The 21,627-nt window shown below is 39.4% G+C and overlaps 1 long non-coding RNA gene across 3 annotated transcripts in view; it reads left to right on the top strand.

Annotated features, from left to right (window-relative positions):
- LOC113607918 (uncharacterized) overlaps window positions 1–21,627 on the top strand; it is a 68,804-nt gene that overhangs the window by 34,435 nt on the left and 12,742 nt on the right. For all 3 annotated transcript variants that reach the window (XR_003428140.1, XR_003428141.1, XR_003428139.1), the window contains one exon: window positions 8,518–8,594. This is a non-coding gene — a long non-coding RNA (uncharacterized LOC113607918). The remainder of the gene's footprint in view (window positions 1–8,517; window positions 8,595–21,627) is intronic.

Raw genomic sequence — 21,627 nt, 5'->3', positions numbered from 1 at the left:
ATTTTTTTTTTTTTTTTTTTTTGCGGTACGCAGACCTGTCACTGTTGTGGACTCTCCCGTCGTGGCGCACAGGCTCAGTGGCAATGGCTCACGGGCCTAGCCGCTCCACGGCATGTGGGATCTTCCCGGACCGGGGCACGAACCCGTGTCCCCTGCATTGGCGAGCAGACTCTCAACCACTGCGCCACCAGGGAAGCCCTGTGCCACATCTTTATCCATTCATTTGTCGATGGACACTTCGGTTGCTTCCATGTCCTGGCTCTTGTTAATAGAGGTGCAATGAATATTGTGGTACATGACTCTTTTTGAATTATGGTTTTCTCAGGGTATATGCCCAGTAGTGGGATTGCTGGGTCGTATGGTAGTTCTATTTTTAGTTTTTTAAGGAACTTTCATGTTGTTCACATATATTTAAAAAATATTTAAATATTATCTTTATGTTGATGACTCAGTTTTTTTTTGCATCTGATCCAAATATGGGTACACAAGATCTAGTCTCACACCTCCCAACTCTGCAGTAGATACTTCCTACCTGAATGTCTTGTCACCACAGATTCAGTGTAATTCCAGAGCTGGATGGTGCTCTTCTCTTCCTTTCCTTTCCCTTCTAGAGGGCAGCCTTTGCTAGTTTACAAAGGGAAGCCAGAAGGTGTTTATTCCACTGTCTCTTTGGCATATCCTCTCTGGTTTCTTCAGGGGTATGATCCTTTCTGCTGCCACTAGAGATGGTCTGTGCCCCCTGCCCCCTCCCACCCACACATAGATTGTCTCCCTTTCTCTTCAGGAGCTAGGAGGGAATAGGGAAGGACAGATCCAACTCCTTCCTCTTGCTTCTTGATTCCCTCAGATTTCCCAGGACAAATACACCAGAGGACCTGTGATGTTCTTAACTGGAAAGTTAGGGCAATTTCAGAGGGGAATTACAATGTAAGAGAGATAAAAAATTGAAGTTCTAGCTAGTCTGAATTTTCCCTTTCACTGTGCAAGGGAAGGTAGCTCAAGACTTGGATCTTTACGGGAAGGGGTGTCCCCATGGGTCCTCCCTCCAATCCTGACCTGCCAGTGGAGGCTTCAGTTTCTGGAGTTCCTTAAGTCCAACCTTCTGAGTTCTTTAAATTCAATCTTTCTACAGTGAGAGCTGTGGGCTTTCTGATGCCTATACAGGTTGATCTATTAAGTGAGCACATCTCTCAGGGTCATTCATTATTATCATTATTAATTAATTAAGTCAACACAATCTGAAGCCATACTAAAGATACCCTACCTCCCTTTTAGCAAAGCTCTGGTCCTTTACCTTGCATTGAGGATTATATGATTCTTTCTTACTCCTCTGGGAGGGCCTGGTGACATGATAGAAACACTTCATACTTTTTTTTTTTTTTGGCCGTGCCATGTGGCTTGCAGGATCTTAGTTCCCAGACCAGGGATCAAACTTGGGCCCCCTGCAGTGGAAGCACAGAGTCCTAACCACCAGACTGCCAGGGAATTCCTGAGTTTCAGTTTTATTTGGGGACTTATTAAGGACTATAGCCCAGGAGACAGCCTCTCAGGTAGCTGTGAGGAACTGCTCTGAACAGGTAGTGGGGGAGGTCAGTAAGTCTGATTTTGGAGAAGGGGGCGGGTATGTGCAATGAAGCACACATCTCGGTAGAAGGTTGCTGCTAGTCACGAGGCACAGATATCTCAGTTAATGATTTTGGTGCTTTTCCAAGTATGGGAAGATACAAGCAATGGGTTCACAAAATTTTCTCCTGAAAACATCTAATTATCTGAGGGTGTTCTACCAGTTTTCCCAGAGCACAGACTGCCTCATTCCTGAGCTCCACCCTGAAATCCTTTTGCGTTGTGTTGAAGGTCAGGGACTGCAGTGGCTAATGACTCAATCCTTGTAGAGCTGGATGGCAAGCAAGAATTTTTATTTGGCACTTTTAACATCTGATTCTCAGTCATAATGGATGCCAGCCTCGACAAAATTCTTTTGCCTCAGAGTCTCTCCGATAGGAGGGAGTGAGGGATTGGGGGAGGAGAGTGATTCACTATTCCCTCCCACCTATATCAGCATACCTAAACCACAACTAATTATCTTGTCCCCTAAAGCAGCTTTACCTTCCCTGTAGAAGGCACTTTGTTCTATTAATTAGTCGGTCTTTACTTCCATTTTTCTTTTTCCTTAAAAACAAAACCAAAAATAGAGACCTGGAAAAAAACCTAAACAACCACAACAGATCGATCCTTTTATTAAAATACTTCTCATAACCTTGTCTCATAAAATACTGTGGAGGGACTTCCCCAGCAGTCCAGTGGTTAAGACTCCGTGCTCCCAAGGCAGGGGGCATGGGTTCAATCCCTGGTCAGGGAACTAAGATCCCACATGCCACAAGGCGCGGCCAAAAAATAAATAAATAAAAAAAATATAAATTACTTAAAAAAATACTTCTCATAGTCTTGTCTCATAAAATACTGCAGAAATATTCTCCTTCTATTTCCACAGGTACATCCTAATCCAGATCTTCAGCACTTCCCTCTGAAGAATTACCTCTAACCCTCCTACCCCCATTTTCTCACTTCCAGGCTACCCTTCACCACCACCTTTATGTTCTATTCCATTCTACAAACTAGTTGTTAAATATCACTTGCATCAGGTCCCTCGTCTATCCCAAATCTTTCATTGGCTCTCAGATTGCTAGTACATACAGTAATATTTCCCCTAATGCCTGAGGACTCATCCTTACCAAATAGACTTACTCTCCCCGCCTCTTCCTCCGTCTGCCGCAGGCTTTTTTTTTTTTTTTTTTTCCCCTGCTGCAGTTTGGCCAGGCTACCTCTTGGCCCCATAATCACTTCCATCACTGTACTTCCTCATGTCCTAGAGCCCTCTTTTCCTCCCTGACTGCTCCAGCTTCTATGGGTCTTCATCTTCGCTGGAAGGCTGCAATACTTTTAGTATTCTGCCCACAGTCTAACGTGGAACATTGTTTGCTGCTTTTTAATAATGTGTATTAGCTTTCTCACTCCAACTAAATAGTCATCCATGTCAGAGAGGAGGTCAGGGCTTTTATGCACCTTCTGTAACGCCACAGCTCTGGGCACAGCCTGAGCATACTGTAGGTTCTTATTAAACTTTCTACTTGCATGTGAGTCACCTGTGACCTTTCCTTTCTCCATAATAGCACAGCACATTGTTTAAACCTTGATTATACCATTTACCAGAGTTTACCTTTTATCAAAGGTAGAGCCCATACCTGCTTCTTTGGCTGCACTGGGAGTTCCTCAGGCATAGAGACCATATTGTATTCATTCTGCACAGTTCACAGCATTTAGTAGAGTGCTATAGTAAGAAGCTCAAAAACTTTTTTCCCCAGCCTAAATACTTTTATAGAACTGAGAGAAACAATTCATATATTTGAAAGACAGATCCATTGAGAAGATAATGGTAAATTAAAAAAAAAGAGATTTCTATAACCAATTAGCTCTTCCATTTATAATTAAACATTTATAATTGAAGTTGTAAAAATTTATTTATTTTAAAATTTTAGGTACAAAGAACTAGTCTTTCTCTCAGCAGATAGATGTTTTGGATAATCCATTCAAGGAAAATCATTTAGTCCAACTTGATGAGTCCTGTATCCTTCTTTTAGTGTTGTAAACACTGGCTGCATGTATTGAGGCCATATTTACAGATCAGACCATTCTGGTTTGAGCAATTTGGAATAAGTGGGAAACACAGCTGAATTTTTGAAGGTGGTTCCAATAGAGCTGCTGGTGATCCAGGGGAGAAGTGAGTCAAAAACAATTGGTTTGTTTTTGGTTTGTCTGTCTAATTTAATCAAATTCTTTAAGATCCCGCTCTGGATCTTTCTCCAGGATATAACAACAACAACAACAACAACAATAATAATAATAGCAGCTAATGCCTACCTAACATTTATATATCCCTTACTCTATGCCATACACTGTTCTAAGTGTTTTTGCTCATTTAATGTTTACAACAACCTTATGAGCAGGACTGGGACTAGGTGTGGGGCAAGAGAGGCATCTGGGGAAACAAAATTTAAGAGACACTGACTCAGAGACACACAAGTACACTTCTGCACCCAAGTGCTTCTCTTGCTTCACCCTGGTCCTGGCCATGCTTATCAAGAAGGTACTAGTATATACCCCTTTTTCAGATGAGTAAACTGAGGCACTGAGTGATTAAGTAACTTGACTAAGGTCACACAGGTAGTGGCAGAAATGGGATTTGAATCCTAGAAGTCAGGCCTCAGAATTTGCTCTTAACCAGTCCCTTACACTGTCTTTTTTTTTTTGCGGTACGCGGGCCTCTCACTGTTGTGGCCTCTCCCGTTGTGGAGCACAGGCTCCGGACGCGCAGGCTCAGCGGCCATGGCTCACGGGCCCAGCCGCTCCGCAGCATGTGGGATCTTCCCGGACCGGGGCACGAACCTGTGTCCCCTGCATCGGCAGGCGGACTCTCAACCACTGCGCCATCAGGGAAGCCCCAATGTCTCTTTTTTAACACTAGTCTACCTTGATCTCCTATCCCCTGGTTATCAGCACATTCCACTACTTTTTCCTGCACCAGAGGAATACTGTGGTCAATGCTCATAGGTCTCCGTGTGTAGTAGGATGAGAACTGTGGCCTGAGGTTGAGCTGGCCCTATTGGACCTGGCCTTCTGGACCACTCTCCCATCCCTCGTTCTTTTCCTTATTCTTACTGTTTTGGTAATTCTGGTAATTGGTAGAAAACCCCTACCATGTGGGTAGCATCTATAATGGTTACAGTCTGCTGCATATTTACTGCTTGCACTGGAACTCCAGTAGGGCCTGTAACATTTGCTACCTCCATACCCTTTTCTCCTCAAAACATCAAACTCCACAGTGTCTCCATCTCCTACATTGCAAAGTTGGATACATATTGTATCATGTATTAGTACCTCATTCTTTTTTATTACTGAATAATATTCAGCTTTACAGCTATTCTACACTTTGTTTATCTATTTGTCAGTTGGTAGACATTTTGGTTGTTTCCACTTTGGGGCTTTTATGAATAACACTGCAATTAATATTCATATACAACTTTTTGTGTGAATATACATTTTCAATTTTCTTGGGTATAGGAGTAGATTTGCTGGGTTATGATAGCTCTGTGCTCAGCATTTTGAGAAACTGCTAAATTGTTTTGCAAAGTACCTTACCATTTTACATTCCTGCAAGTAAGTTTCTCTAATTCCAGTTTCTCCACACCCTTTCTGACACTTGTCACTGTCTGTCTTTTTGATTTTAGTCATCCTAGTGGATGTGAAGTGGTATCTCATTGTGATTTTCATTTCCTTGAAAGGTTAATTATGTTGAAATTTTTTTTCATGTGCTTATTGGACATATGTAAATCTTCTCTGGAGAAATGTCTAGTCAAATCCTTTGTCCATTTTTAAGCTGGGTTGTCTTTTTATTGTTGAATTGTAAGAGTTCTTTATATATTCTGGATACAAGTTATACTATTTATATTTAATATGATTATTGATGGGGTTTGGTTGAAATCTACCATTTTGCTATTTATTTCCTATTTTCTTTTTTCGTGTGGATTGAGTTTTTAAAAAATATTTTATTCCATCTCCACTATTATCTAATTAGCTATACCTCTTTATTTGTAGCTGTTTCTCTAGCATTTATAGTATACATCTTTAATGTAGCATACCATCAAATAAAATACCACTGACTACATAATAAGAATCTTTCAAACTTACTTTTTCCTCCTCCCAGCCTTTTTGTTATTATTTTCATATATTTTACTCCTGCATGTTACAAATTCCACAATGCATCATTATTGTTTTTGCTCTGAGTAGTCAAAATTCTTTTAAGGAGATTTAAAAGCTAGCTGGTTACAAAACATCTTGATACTCTTTGCCTTGAGGTAGGCAATCTGTGAAATGCTCTGGACATTGTTTGGGCTCTGAACTTTTACTCAAGCAGTAGAAAAAACAAAGAGGTGTTGAGTCAGATATTTCTGGAAACTAAGTTCCAGGCTGCTTGTTGGTCTTTTGGGAGCCCATGGATTGATACCACTTACTTAGTATTCATGGATGAGCTTTCACCTGTCAGTGAACTTTTTGAATCCCTGGTGTGTATTGCAAATTACCAAAGGTTTGGAGCTCTTCCATATCTGGAGTCTCCTGGCTTTATTGTCCACTTATTAAATTGCTAAGTGAATGGGACTAATAACAGGAAATTCATTGGAATGGAAGACTTTTAATAATACCCCTGAGTATTCATTGATGGCAAGTTCAGTTATAGTCATGCAATGATCACTTCAAAATCCTATGTCAGATAGATAAAAATCACAAAGCTTTCAAGACTGAAATCCACAGTGCAGAATTTTGTACTCTGTGATTTTACATCCTAGGCTTCTGTAACAGGGTATAAGAGGAGAAATGAATCATTAGAGGAGGTACAGGAATAGATGTAAGTGTTTGACGTCAGTGGAAAATCTATATTAAACAAGCAAGATAGGTCTATAAACAAATGTTACTGATTATACATTGAAGAATATTGCTTTGGCCTTTATAAGACAGTCAGAGTTTAATAGTGCTCCTGGGTTGATTGATTTGATTTAATGACACAGAGTTTTCCTATCCTCTTTCTGCCTCATCTCTATAAGGTGATAATGGTTATTGTTACTTATTTAAGGTGGATACTGAGGGAAGGAGAGAGAAGATAATAAGATCTTCAAGAGAAGTTTATCTCGTAAGAATGAACAGTGGTCTTCCTGTGTAGCTAAACTTTCCTAAACCTAAACCACATTTTCACCTCTAAAACCATTGCAAAGAAGGTAATTGTATTAGCTAGGATTCTCCAAAGAAACATAACCAATAGGATCTCTCTCTATATATATCTATTTATCATTTATCTATCTTTCGATTGAAATAAATTTTATATATCTATCTCTATCTCTATATATGGAGAGAGAGAGAGTGTGTGTGTGTGTGAGAGAGAGAGAAAGAGGGAGAGTGATTTATTTTAAGGAATTGGCTCAGGAGATTGCGGGGCCTGACAAATCTGAAGTCTGCAGGACAGGTCCGGCAGGCTGGAAATTCTGGCAGGACTATGTCTTTCAGTCTTGAGTCTAAAGAAAGTCTGGAGGCCAAATTCCTTCTTCTGGGGATCTTAATCTTTTCTTTTAAGACTTTGACTGATTGTATTAGGCCTACTCACATTATAAAGGGTAAACTGCTTTACTCAAAGACCACTGATTTAAATGTTAATCACATCTAGAAACACCATCACAGCAACTGCTAGATTGTATTTGAACACACAACTGGGTATTATGTCCTAGCCAAGTTGACACAAAAAATTAACCATCACAATAATTAAAGGGGAAGGGACTTCCCTGGTGGCGCAGTGGTTAAGAATCCGCCTGCCAATGCAGGGGACACGGGTTCGAGCCCTGGTCCAGGAAGATCCCACATGCCATGGAGCAACTAAGACTGTGTGCCACAACTACTGAGCCCGTGTGCTTAGAGCCCGTGTGCTTAGAGCCCGTGTGCCTAGAGCCCGTGTGCCTAGAGCCCGTGCTCCGCAACAGGAGAAGACACTGCAATGAGAGGCCCGCCCACTGCAACGAAGAGTAGCCCCTGCTCTCTGCAACGAGAGAAAGCCCGCGCACAGCAATGAAGACCCAACTCAGCCAAAAATAAACAAATAAATAAATAATAATAAAAAAATGATCAAAGGGGTAAAATTATTACCTACTTTACAGATAACGAATATTAAAGTTAAGTGACTTGCCCAAGTGTACCAGAGATATGATAGATGAGTTGGTTAAAGGAGTAAAAAGAAGCAGAAACCAAATTTTTGGATATATTAACTCACAAAAGAAGTCTTCACTTAATAATGTTTTTGATTCAGCAGGACAATAACAGAATCTAAGACTAACTGGATTTGATTTGACACAACTCCTTAAAAACTTTTATATTTTTTCTCCAGCTTTATTGAAGTATAATTGACAGACAAAAATTATATATATTTAAGGTGACAATGTGATGATTTGCTACATATATACATTGTGACATGATTACCAAAATCAAAACACTTTTGTATTTTCTTGACACAAAATTTTAAGCTTAAAGTTAGTATCAGGTCATATCTCATAAAGTATTCAATTAATTTATATTAGCTAAAGATAAATACTTTCTTTCTATAATAAATGTTTGTTGAATTAATGAATGGCCTTTGAGTAACAGATTTTGGAATGTGTTCAAATATAGTTCTAATGGTGCCCATGGTAGTTAATGATTAAAATGGAATGGCAAGTAGGCTTAGTTCTACCTTGGCAGAAGAAGGCAAAAGTATTGAAAAGGACAAATGCAAAATTTACAGAGAAGGAAAGAGATTAACAAATTCAGAGACCAATATTAAATGGGTGAAATGATTTAAATAGAAAACCAGTTACTAATGTCCAAATCAGAATGTTTTTTATTTTGTGTTTTTTAATATTTTGCTTTCTGTCTGTTTCATTTCAGAAGAAACTATGAAAGAAGTAAAGGAAAGAACATTATAACAATTAGCTAAGCTCCCCTTGCATAGTTGGAGAAAACTGGTAAGTTTCACCACCTCTTTATTTTCATTGCTTGCCATGTTTTTTGGGTACGCACATATAAAATGGTACTGAGCAAGACTCAATCACTTGTTTGATATGGTGCATAAGTGTGTGGTGTTTAGAAGGTTAATAGAAGGCCTTTTAAATTATAAGAATTATTTAACCTCCCTTCTGTCTCAGAACTCAGTATACTTTTTCAATGCGTTTCTTGCTTCCTACTAAGGCACCTACACTCCCCTCCACCCCGCTGCCCCCTAATACACACACCCTCCAAGATTCTTCAAAATGCCTCGGATTATGACTTGTCACATTTTAGAGTTTGCCACAGTACCTGTTTCTTTTTTCTAGTTATCAAAAAAAGTCATATGATTATGGATTTGGGGATGGGGGAGGGATCAAGACAATCATTTCTCTCTGCCTTTTTGTATTTGAATGCCTAGCACAGTGCCTGCCTAGGCACTACAAGTTTATAGAATGAAAGTTGGATATGATACAACCTTCCAAAGAAAGAAAGAGTCTCTTCTAGTGGCAGATGGTCATTCAGTCTTTGCTTGTTTGCCTAAGCAAGGGAGTCCTTATTACCACCAGAGAAAGCTTGTCCTTTCTGTGCGCTTACAAGTTAGCGCACAGAAGTCTGAATACAAGTTAGAAGTGGGCTGTTCTGGAGAAGATAAGGAAGACTACAGCTGAGGAATGATAGTTCTGCTCTCCTGGGCTTCCCTACCCAGTTTCACTCTCTGGAACAGAACTCACCATGACTATATCCCTGTAATGTGTGAGGGAGTGTTGTTGAGTGCTTCCTTGGTATGCAGAGGAGGACACCATTGGTTCTTCCCTTAAACAATCCTCACCTCTAAAACCTCTGAGCAGCTTCTGTCTCAGAGGTTTCTTTTCCTGTTTTGATTGAGAACCAGATAAATCATATCAGGATATACTATGAAGAATCAAATCTTTAAAAAAAACAATGCAATATGCTGTGAAGAATAAAATCTTTAAAAAAGAAACTAAGTACAATATACTAAAAGATTTAGGAGTTAATCTAGCTCAGCTCTCTGGAGGCAACTGCTGAGTAGTGGAAAAATCTAAGGGCAGGGGAACTGGGACAGAGCTCCAATCTGCCATGCAAAAGCAGGGCAAGCCTCAAAACATCTCTGAACTTTAGCTGCATTGCATTTTATTACAGAAGTAAAGCTGTCAAAGTTTATTGTGTCCCTGTGAGCTTCTACCTGTCTCTTCTTTAGGGTTTAAGCCCCTGGCATTCAACTGACACAGGCAGTTCTCTCATACAAGATCTCTCCAAGCAAGATCGTGGCAACTCAGAATTTTACAAATTCATTTGAAGCTAAAAGGATGATAGTCTACTAGGATGGAACTTAGGTTCCTCTTGGCAAAAAGAGCCTTCTCTAAGTGTGTCTTTGCAAAGACTCGAGCCTATAGTGCTGAACTAGAGATCAGGAGGAAACAGAGAAGAGGCAGAGGAAGATAGGGTTTGGAGTATCTCTGAGCAAACAGCAAAATAACTGGGCTGAAACTGGGGACTCAGGAGGTAAAGGAGACTCTTGCTGCTTACGATGTCTGATCCCCGACAATTTACTATACACCTGAGAGGAGTGATTTGAAAAACTGGAAAGTTCTTACTGTCTATGTTGCAGAGCTAGTGTGGGAATTGCAGAGCTCTTGGAGAAAGGTAGAAGGACAGGCAAAGGGTAGGAAGGGACAGATTTTCATTTTCTTTTAGCCTTTTATGAAGAATATCAATATACACAATACACACCAATATAACAATACTGATGTCCAGTGAGGATTCTGGTCCTTTTAGTTCAATTGCCCCTTTGTAGATAAGATTTTTACTGTTTTCCTTAAAAATCTGAGCAATTATTTAATTTATTTTTCTAAGACTTTTTTGGATGCAGATCATTTTTAAAGTCTTTATTGAATTTGTTACAATATTACTGCTGTTTTATGTTTTGGTTTTTTGGCCGCAAGGCATGTGGAATCTTAGATCCCTGACCAGGGATCAAACCTGCACACCCTGTATTGGAAGCCAAAGTCTTAACCACTGGACCGCCAGGGAAGTCCCTGAGCAATTATTTTAATGCACAGATCAACTTCCCCCCAGATTTTGAGACTTTTCATGTTCCTTACTTGCAGCGTTACTTTACAGATATTTTTTCAATTAATTCATGGAGTATTTGGCGAGTTTCTCCTTTGTGCCACACACTTTACTATGTGGGTAGAAAAATGAATGAGATATTTCCTTTCCTTCAAGATGTGCATAGTTGCACTTTCTTGCTCCTTAAAGGCCACTTTATGTTTTTTGGTTCAATCTCTGTTAAGCAGAGAGTGTAGGCTTAACAGAGAGTGTAGGCTTTGGAAAATTCAAATCCTATTTCAACCAATAGTTAACTGAGTAACCATGAGTAAATTAACTCAACCCTGCCAACATTTTGGAAAGCCGTTTGACAGCACTGTATTTTGAGTCATAACCTTTGAGTTAGTAAATTAATTTCTAATAATCAATTTCTAAAAAACAATTTTTAAATATTGGAGCAGTTATAATCATGCAAAAGAATTGTTGAGCTAATACTGTTGTTCTATGTACTTTTTAAGATATTTTAGATACTTCATTGAACAAAACATACAAAGGTTCTTGCCCTTATGGAGTTTATATTCTAGAAGCAGGTGACAGACAATAATAAACAATAGACTAATTAAATAAGTAAAATACATAGTATGTTAGAAGGTGATGAGTGCTTTCAAAAAGTAAAAAAGTAGATCAGGGTAAAGGGGATCAGGAGTGCTGGGGATTCTGGGTGAGTTTCAGTTTTCTATAAGATCATCAGTATAAGCCTCATTGAGAAGGTAATATTTGAGCAAATACATTAAGGGGGTGACGGATTGACTATGGGATCTGGGGGAAGAGGTTCCAAGCAGAGGAAGTAACCAGTGCAAAGGCCTTCAGGTGGGAACGTGTTTAGAGTATCTGAGGAATAGGAAGGAGGTCAATATGATTGGAGCTGAGTGAATGAAGGGGAGGGTGGTAGGAGATAAGGTTAGAGCTGTAATGGAGAGCTGTATCATTTAGGGCCTTGTAGGATACTGTAAAGACTTCACTTTTACAAGATGTGAGATGGGGAGCCATTGGAAATCTTTGGTGGAATGACATGACCTGACCTAGATTTTAATAGGATTTCTCACGGTTACGTTGAGAATAAATTGTACTATTATTTTTAACAGTGAGAAACTAGAAACATCTTGAATGGCCACAGAGGTGGAACGTATGCAATGAAATATCATTCAACCATATACTTATAATACTGAGAGAAAAATAGAATGTAGAATTACATGTTTGTAATACAATTAGAACAAATTAAAGACAACAGTAATATGATAACAGCAATTAAATTAGTTGTGGGATTATGGGTATTTTTCCCACTCCATTTTCCACTATGTGGCTTTCCTAATGAGAACATGTATGTAAATATATGACACCAAGATGCGTGTGATGTCAAAGATATAGGGTGAACCAAGAGAAGTTAAAGACCAAAAGTCTTGGTTCAATGAATTATGGTTGGAAGATATTAGAGACCTAGAGAGGCAAGCGAATGAGATGGAGGCTTGGAGAGTAGAGAAAGGAAGGCATCATGGGGGTCTTGAAGGTCAGCATTTGTGTGCTGCTAATGTATATGTACTTGGAGGTTCTCAGTTCTTCAAGTCTCAAGCTCTCTGTGAAGTGGCGGTAATGACGGTGGCTGGGAGGAGGGTGAGCCAGCATCTGCTAGGCATGTCTGTACCTGGTAGTTTTTCTTGTTCTTTTTAAGTCTTGCTGGTTTCTTTGTGGGTTTCAACAACTTCTCTTTCTAATATCCCATCAAACCTTTGTTTTTCTAGGAAAGACTCTATGACAAATTATTGTTGGTGTAAGAAAGAAGTACAACCATCATGACTTCCTGGGGTGAGGAAGTTTTGATGAAGGGCCTAGGCAGAATGGATGCTTTAAAAAATTTATTTCCACCATTGAGCTCCTTGCTAAAAAACTACAAGTACTTTTAAAAGAAGAACTTGTTATTATATCAGAGAGAGTAGGCATTCTTCTTTTTCTAATTTTCTTCAGTGTTCATAGTAGAATGTGGGCATCCTGTTCCCATATTATCTCTATGATTAATTTCTCAACCCTCCATTTATTAAGAAACTACTCTTTACTTGTGGTTGCCAAGGGGGAGGGGGGGAGGGAGAGGGATTGACTGGGAGTTTGGGGTTGGTAGATGCAAACTATTACATTTAGAATGGATAAACAACAAGGTCCTACTGTATAGCACAGGGAACTATATCTAATCTCCTGGGATAAACCATAATGGAAAATAATATTAAAAAAAAGAATGTCTCTGTGTGTATAACTGAGTCACTTTGCTGTAAGCAGAGATTGCCACATGGTAAATCAACTCTACTTCAATTAAAAATATAAAATAAAATCATAAAGAAACTAGTCTTTAGATTAGTAGATTAAAAGAATAAATCTCTGAAGTACAAATAAAAGTTTAATTCAAGGCTTAAATTTTGATACATTCAATTGTGAGTTTAATTATGGAGCTATTTTTTCCAAAGAATTTTTTTAAAAAGCTCTACTACTAAGTCAATAAAAGAGACACTTTAACACTAATTTTTACTTGACCTCAATGATTTGAATTCAGTATTTTCTTTTTAACATCCTTAGTTTGTAAGCCCTGATTCTTGTTTTCTACATTTGAAAGTCCCGATCTGCCAAATTATTCATGGATCAGTCCATCTGTGAATTCACTGGATGACTCAAGGAATGAGTGAAATTTAATGTGTTTACAGCAAGATAGCACTGCTCAGGTGTCACTAATAACTAAGAATAACAATTCTTTGTGTGTACATTTCTTCCCTCCAGGTTTATTGGCCATTCCAATGTGCCTCACTTCTCCAAATTTTTGATTATGCTTCCTAAGCCCTCCAGACTTTTTTTTTTTTTGCTGTACGCGGGCCTCTCGCTGTTGTGGCCTCTCCCGTTGTGGAGCACAGGCTCCGGACGCACAAGCTCAGTGGCCATGGCTCAGGGGCCCAGCCGCTCCGCGGCATGTGGGATCTTCCCGAACCGGGCACGAACCCGCGTCCCCTGCATCGGCAGGCGGACTCTCAAGCACTGCGCCACCAGGGAAGCCCCAGACTTTTTTTCTTACCTTCAGAAGCTAGAAAAGAGAGAAGAAAAAATATAGAACGAAACAGATCAGCATGATGTTGGGCAAAGAATGGAAAGGCTGAAGAGAAGTAGAGAAAGATGTAATGGGAAGGTTAAAGGAGGTGCTATGCATCTTTTCAGAAGAATGAAATCTTAAAAAACCGGGAGAGTGTTAAATTTACTTCCAACTGGCAGTATACACTGTGGTTAGCTTTGATTATATATGTTTTTGTTTTTATGGATTCTTTAGGGCAGAGCCCCTACCTAGCATTTCTTCAGGGGCTTCTGTAGTTCTGGAGCATGGAAGTCTTAGTCACTGCTGAACTTATTACCACCTGGGTGTTGGGATCTCATTTGCTGCTGAACACAAGTTTTGGGGATGTAGCTGTAAACAAAGCAGATCTAGTTCTTACCCTCGAAGGTTTTATATTTGGAGAGGCAGACAATAAACATGGATGCAAATAATTCAGATAATTTCAAGTGTTTATAAGTGCTACAAAGAAGATGGACTAGGATATTGTGTAAGTGGGCAGTGTTCTTTCAGTTATAATCGTCTGCAGGGACTCCATGAGAGGGATCATATTTGAGATCAGACCTTAAAAATGAAAAAGAGGGAGTCCTGTGAAGTCTGCAGGAAGAATGTTCCTTGGGCACAGATCCTGCTGGGGCATTCACTAAATATTGTTTGATTAGTGACTCCTCACTTTCTTTCATCTGCTTTTTTGTCATCCTGGTTTTAGGCTGCCTAGAACATGTCCTACATTTTCTCTCTTGGGGTCTTTTGGGATGGTTTTTTGCAGAGAGCTCTTAGTTATAATAAATAGAACAGACTTTCTGTGTGTGACAAGTGCCAGGCAATATGTTAAACACTTTTATAACAGTTCATGAGGTAGGTTTAATATTTCCATTTGTACACATGAGGCAACTGAAGCCCAGAGAGGCTGTCATTTTTCCAAAGTCACCTAATCTCAGAGTCAAAGTCTCAGCCCATCTCTTTTTAAAACCAGAGCAAAACCACTTTTTACTAATACTGTCTAGATTTCTCTGGTGCTAAAGATGCAATAACTACCTTCTGCTGCCCCTGGGAAGAGCCTAAGGACATCAAGGGGATTACTGTGGCTTTGTGAATTTCAGCCAATCCCAAGACTCAGTGCTTTCCATTAGATTTTTCTTAAGTCAAATATGCATGAGCTTCAATTTTTTTTCAACATCTTTATTGTAGTGTAATTGCTCTACAATGATGCATTAGCTTCTGCTGTATAACAAAGTGAATCAGCCATACGTATAGACATAGCCCCATATCCCCTCCCTCTTGCGTCTCCCTCTCACCCCCTCCTTATCCCACCGCTCTAGGTGGTCACAAAGCATAGAGCTGATCTCCCTGTGCTATGTAGCTGCTTCCCACGAGCCATCCATTCTACATTTGTATATATGTACATGCCACTATCTCACCTTGTCCCAGGCCACCCCTCCCTCTCCCCATGTTCTCAAGTCCACTCTCCATGTCTGTGTCTTTATTCCTGTCCTGCCTCTAGGTTCTTCAGAACCATTGTTTTTCTCCTGACTTACTTCACTCTGTATGACTGATTCTAGGTCCATCCACCTCACTACAAATAACTCAATTTCATTTCTTTTTATGGCTGAGTAATATTCCACTGTATATATGTGCCACATCTTCTTTATCCATTCATCTGTCGATGGACACTTAGGTTGCTTCCACATCCTGGCTATTGTAAATAGTGCTACAATGAACATTGTGGTACATGACTCTTTTTGCATTATGGTTTTCTCAGGGTATATGCCAGTAGTGGGATTGCAATGGTAAATGGGAGTGTTTCCTTAATTTCTTTTTCAGATTTTTCATCATTAGTGTATAGGAATGCAAGAGATTTCTGTGCATTAATTTTGTATCCTGCTACTTTACCAAATTCATTGATTAGCTCTAGTAGTTTTCTGGTAGCATCCTTAGGATTCTCTATGTATAGTATCATGTCATCTGCAAACAGTGACAGTTTTACTTCTTCTTTTCCAATTTGGATTCCTTTTATTTCTTTTTCTTCTCTGATTTCTGTGGCTAAAACTTCCAAAACTAATTTGAATAATAGTGGTGAGAGTGGACAACCTTGTCCTGTTCCTGATCCTAGTGGAAATGGTTTAGTTTTTCACCATTGAGAACAACGTTAGCTGTGAGTTTGTCATATATGGCTTTTATTATGTTGAGGTAAGTTCCCTCTACACCTACTTTCTGGAGGGTTTTTATCAAAAATGGTGTTGGATTTGTCGAAAGCTTTTTCTGCATTTATTGAGATGTTCATATGTTTTTTTCTCCTTCAATTTGTTAATATGATTTACCACATTGATTGATTTGTGTATATTGAAGAATCCTTGCATTCCTGGGATAAACCCCACTTGACCATGATGTATGATCCTTTTAACGTGCTGTTGGATTCTGTTTGCTAGTATTTTGTTGAAGATTTTTGCATCTATGTTTATCAGTGATGTTGGCCTGTAGTTTTCTTTTTTTGTGACATCTTTGTCTGGTTTTGGTATCAGGGTGATGTTGGCCTCGTAGAATGAGTTTGGGAGTGTTCCTTCCTCTGCTATATTTTGGAAGAGTTTGAGAAGGATAGGTGTTAGCTCTTCTCGAAATGTTTGAAAAAAGTTGCCTGTGAAGTCATCTGGTCCTGGGCTTTTGTTTGCTGGAAGACTTTTAATCACAGTTTCAATTTCAGTGCTTGTGATTGCTCTGTTTATATTTTCTATTTCTTCCTGGTTCAATCTTGGAAGGTTGTGCTTTTCTAGGAATTTGTCCATTTCTTCCAGGTTGTCCATTTTATTGGCATATAGTTGCTTGTAGTAATCTCTCATGATCCTTTGTATTTCTGCAGTGCCAGTTGTTACTTCTTTTCATTTCTAATTCTATTGATATGAGTCTTCTTCCTTTTTTTTTTGATGAGTCTGGCTAATGGTTTATCAATTTTGTTTATCTTTTCAAAGAACAAGCTTTTAGTTTTATTGATCTTTGCTATCGTTTCCTTCATTTCTTTTTCATTTATTTCTGATCTGATCTTTATTTCTTTCCTTTTGCTAACTTTGGGTATTTTGTGTTCTTCTTTCTCTAATTGCTTTAGGTGTAACGTTAGGTTGTTTATTTGAGATGTTTCTTGTTTCTTGAGGTAGGCTTGTATTGCTATAAACTTCCCTCTTAGAACTGCTTTTGCTGCATCCCATAGGTTTTGGGTCATCGTGTTTTCATTGTCCTTTGTTTCTAGGTATTTTTTGACTTTCTCTTTGATTTCTTCAGTGATCTCTTGGTTATTTAGTAGTGTATTGTTTAGCCTCCATAAGTTTGTATTTTTTACAGTTTTTTTTCCTATAATTGATATCTAGTCTTACAGCATTGTTTTCAGAAAAGACGCCTGATATGATTTCAATTTTCTTAAATTTACCAAGGCTTGATTTGTGACCCAAGATATGATCTATCCTGGAGAATGTTCCATGAGCACTTGAGAAGAAAGTGTATTCTGTTGTTTTTGGATGGAATGTCCTATAAATATCAATTAAGTCCATCTTGTTTAATGTGTCATTTAAAGCTTGTGTTTCCTTATTTGTTTTCATTTTGGATAGTCTGTCCTTTGGTGAAAGTGGGGTGTTGAAGTCCCCTACTATGATTGTGTTACTGTCGATTTCCCCTTCTATGGCTGTTAGCATTTGCCTTATGTATTGAGGTGCTCCTATGTTGGGTGCATAAAGATTTACAATTGTTATCTCTTCTTCTTGGTTTGATCCCTTGATCATTATGTAGTGTCCTTCTTTGTCCCTTATAGTCTTTATTTTAAAGTCTATTTTGTCTGATATGAGAATTGCTACTCCAGCTTTCTTTTGATTTCCATTTGCATGGAATACCTTTTTCCATCCCCTCACTTTCAGTCTGTATGTGTCCCTAGGTCTGAAGTGGGTCTCTTGTAGACAGCATATATACGGGTCTTCTTTTTGTATCCATTCAGCCAGTCTATGTTTTGGTTGGAGTATTTAATCCATTTACATTTAAGATAGTTATTGATATGTATGTTCCTATTTCCATTTTCTTAATTGTTTTGGGTTTGTTATTGTAGGTCTTTTTCTTCTTTTGTGTTTCCTGCCTAGAAAAGTTCCTTTAGCATTTGCTGTAAAGCTGGTTTTAGTGGTGCTGAATTCTCTTAGCTTTTGCTCGTCTGTAAAGATTTTAACTTCTCTGCTGAATCTGAATGAGATCCTTGCTGGATACAGTAATCTTGGTTGTAGGTTTTTACCTTTCATCACTTTAAATATGTCCTGCCACACCCTTTCGGCTTGCAGAGTTTCTGCTGAAAGATAAGCTGTTAACCTTATGGGGATTCCCTTGTATGTTATTTGTTGTTTTTCCCTTGCTCCTTTTAATATTTTTCTCTGTAGTTAATTTTTGATAGTTTGATTAATATGTGTCTTGGTGTGTTTCTCCTTGGATTTATCCTGTATGGGACTCTCTGCACTTCCTTGACTTGATTGACTATTTCCTTTCCCATATTAGGGAAGTTTTCAACTATAATCTCTGCAAATATTTTCTCAGAACCTTTCTTTTTCTCTTCTTCTGGGACCCCTATAATTCGAATGTTGGTGTGTTTAATGTTGTCCCAGAGGTCTCTGAGACTGTTCTCAATTCTTTTCATTCTTTTTTCTTTATTCTGCTCTGCGGGAGTTATTTCCACTATTTTATCTTCCAGGTCACTTATCAATTCTTCTGCATCAGTTATTCTGCTATTGATTCCTTCTAGAGAATTTTAAATTTCATTTATTGTTCAATGTTGTTCATCATTGTTTGTTTGCTCTTTAGTTCTTCTAGGTCCTTGTTAATCATTTCTTGTATTTTCTCCATTCTATGTCTAAGATTTTGGATCATCTTTACTATCATTACTCTGAATTCTTTTTCAGGTAGACTGCCTACTTCCTCGTCATTTGTGTGGTCTGGTGGGTTTTTACCTTGCTCCTTCATCTGCTGTGTATTTCTCTGTCTTCTCATTTTCCTTAACTTACTGTGTTTGGGGTCTCCTTTTCACAGGCTGCTGTTTCGTTGTTCCCGTTGTTTTTGGTGTCTGCTCCTAGTGGGTAAGGTTGGCTTAGTGGGTTGTGTAGGCTTCCTGGTGGAGGAGACTGGTGCCTGTGTTCTGGTGGATGAGGTTGGATCTTGTCTTTCTAGTGGACAGGACTGCATCCAGTTGTGTGTTTTGTGGTGTCTGTGAGCTTATTATGATTTTAGGCAGCCTCTCTGCTAATGGGTGGGGTTGTGTTCCTGCATTGCTAGTTGTTTGGCATGGGGTGTCCAGCACTGGAGCTTGCTGGTCATTGAGTGAAGCTGGGTCTTAGTGTTGAGATGGAGATGTCTGGGAGAGCTCTTGCCGACTGATATTACGTGGGGCCAGGAGGTCTCTGGTGGACCAGTGTCCTGAATTCGGCTCTCCTACCTCGGAGGCTCAGGCCTGACAGCCGGCTGGAGCACCAAGACCCTGTCAGCCACACGGCTGGGGAAGATGGGCTATGAGTTTGGTGTCCGCTACTGCCCTGTTGTAGCTCTATCTCAGCTGTCTCCAAAGGTCACCCAGACACATTGGGTTATTCCACCATTCCTCAGAACTTGCACATGCCAGTGTGGGATTTGTAGTTGTCCTCCTGATACTCTTCATTGAAATACCTTGCATTGATGGTGGTGAGAGATATGCTAATAGTCTTGGTTCTCTTCAGTTCAGAGACTGGGACAGTCTGAGCCTTCAAGTGGCCAAGTCAGAAGCAGCTGGCCAATGGTCCCAAAGTGATAACATGTCAGATTCCAAGAAGGCTTTCTGCAGCACCTGAGCAGTATTCCCAAGCAGCCTATCTACTCAGCTGCAGCACTCTGACCAGGGAACTCGGTGGGACCCTCAAATGAGGATTTCTGCCGGCCCTAGAGGCTGACTTGCCCACCCAGGCAAGGAGCTGAGGAGAGCGTCTACTGGCCCCATCTCACCAGAGGAGCAGACACCTGGAAGCTGGGCGGCCAACAGTGCAGGAGATGAGGTGGGTGGGCAGGGCTGACAGCCTCCTGAGAAAAGCCGGAACCGTGTGGAGGGTTCCCGTGCTACCGCCTAGGTGGGGGGAATTAATTCAGAGCCAAGGCTGAGGGTAGTTCCCAGCCCACCCTGCCTGGAAAGGCTGGCATTACCCCACCCAGTCCTGCTAAGGCCTGAGCTTCAATTTTTAATGATGCTCTTCAAAGCCAGAGATTCTTCCCATTCCCTGGTTTCTCTATTGATCTTTTTGACAGGAGACCTAGACATCTGCTACAACTACTCACATAGAAAAGATGCCTCTAGTTCCTATTTTACAGTTCAGAAAACTGAGGCTTAGAGGTTGACGGCCAAAGGTCATAGTTATTTGAAATCACCACCCTATGTGCTCTTATGAAGAGCCTCTACCCTCTCCTTAGCGGAAAGCAAAACAGCTCTTGGTTCTCTGCTACTAATGCATTGCTGACCAGGAGTTTATGAGAAAAGTCCTCCCCATCTTAAGAATATTGCTTTATAAGAAATACAACCATATTAGGGACTTCCCTGGTAGTGCAGTGGTTAAGACTCCGAACTCTCAATGCAGGGAGCCTGGGTTTGATCCCTGGTCAGGGAACTAGATCCCACATGCATGCTGCAAGTAAGAGTCTGCATACCACAACTAAAGAGCCTGCCTGCCACAATTAAGACCCGGCCAAACAAATAAATAATAATAAAATAAATAAATATGTTTTAAAAATTAAAAAAGAAATAAAACTATATCATAAGCTCTTAGATGTGGAGAAGGAAAAATGTACTCATAATCCCATGAAGTCAGCATTTTCATTTCCTTTGTTTTTTCCCCCCATGCGTGTTTTTAACTTTGTTTTTAAACAAAGTAACCCATGCTTATATACAAATTTGAACAATTACAGAGTATAATATAAAAATTAATAAAATGCTACTAGTGTTCCTTTCAATTCTATACCTCCACAGGTAACTAGTGTTTAAATATGTGTGTATTCTTTAGCACATATCATCTTTCTTTTTAGGGATAAATACATACAAACAGAATTCATGAATATATATATATGTTTGAATATGTGTAAATAAGTTCATATTCATATATATGTGTGTGTATATATATATAAAATCTCTTTTGATTCCTTCCTTACTTTGCTCCTTTGTTTATTCCTTCTTTCTTTCTTCCCTCCCTTCCTCCCTCCCTCCCTCCCTTCCTCCTTCCCTTCTCTCCTGGTTCACAATATATTTATAGCACACTCTTTTCACTTAACAATATATTGTTGACATTTTTTGAAGTTAATAGTTTGCCATCTTGGCTGTATGCTGGAATCACCAAGGAGCTTTAAAAGTACTGATGGGTCCAACCTCCAGAGATTCTGAATTAATCTTCTGGGGTGAGGCCTGAGCAGCAAAATTTAGAAACCGCCCCCAGGTGGTTCTGAAGTGCAGCCACATTGAGAACCACTGTTTAAGTCATTATACATAGATCCAACTCATTCTTATTAATGGCTATATAATATTCCATACTGTTGCTGTACTAAAATTTATTTACCTATTTTTCTTTTGATAAACATTCAGTTTATTTCCAGTACCTTGTTTTGCTAACATTTTTCAATAAACATATCAATATACCCTTAATTCCTGATTGCTTTATTTCTGTGAACTACAGTCCTAGAAGAGGGATTCTTGGGTTACCGGTATGGGCATTTAAATTTTTTTTTTTTTTTTTGCGTTACGCGGGCCTCTCACTGTTGTGGCCTCTCCCGTTGCGGAG

The sequence above is a fragment of the Aethalodelphis obliquidens genome, unplaced genomic scaffold (genome assembly GCF_003676395.1).
Source record: "Aethalodelphis obliquidens isolate GAN/ISIS:26980383/991018 unplaced genomic scaffold, ASM367639v1 scaffold51, whole genome shotgun sequence".
In the NCBI taxonomy this organism is placed as follows: domain Eukaryota; kingdom Metazoa; phylum Chordata; class Mammalia; order Artiodactyla; family Delphinidae; genus Aethalodelphis; species Aethalodelphis obliquidens.
The sequence above is the reverse complement of the archived record's forward strand: the minus strand, read 5'-3'. Positions and strand labels throughout refer to the sequence as shown.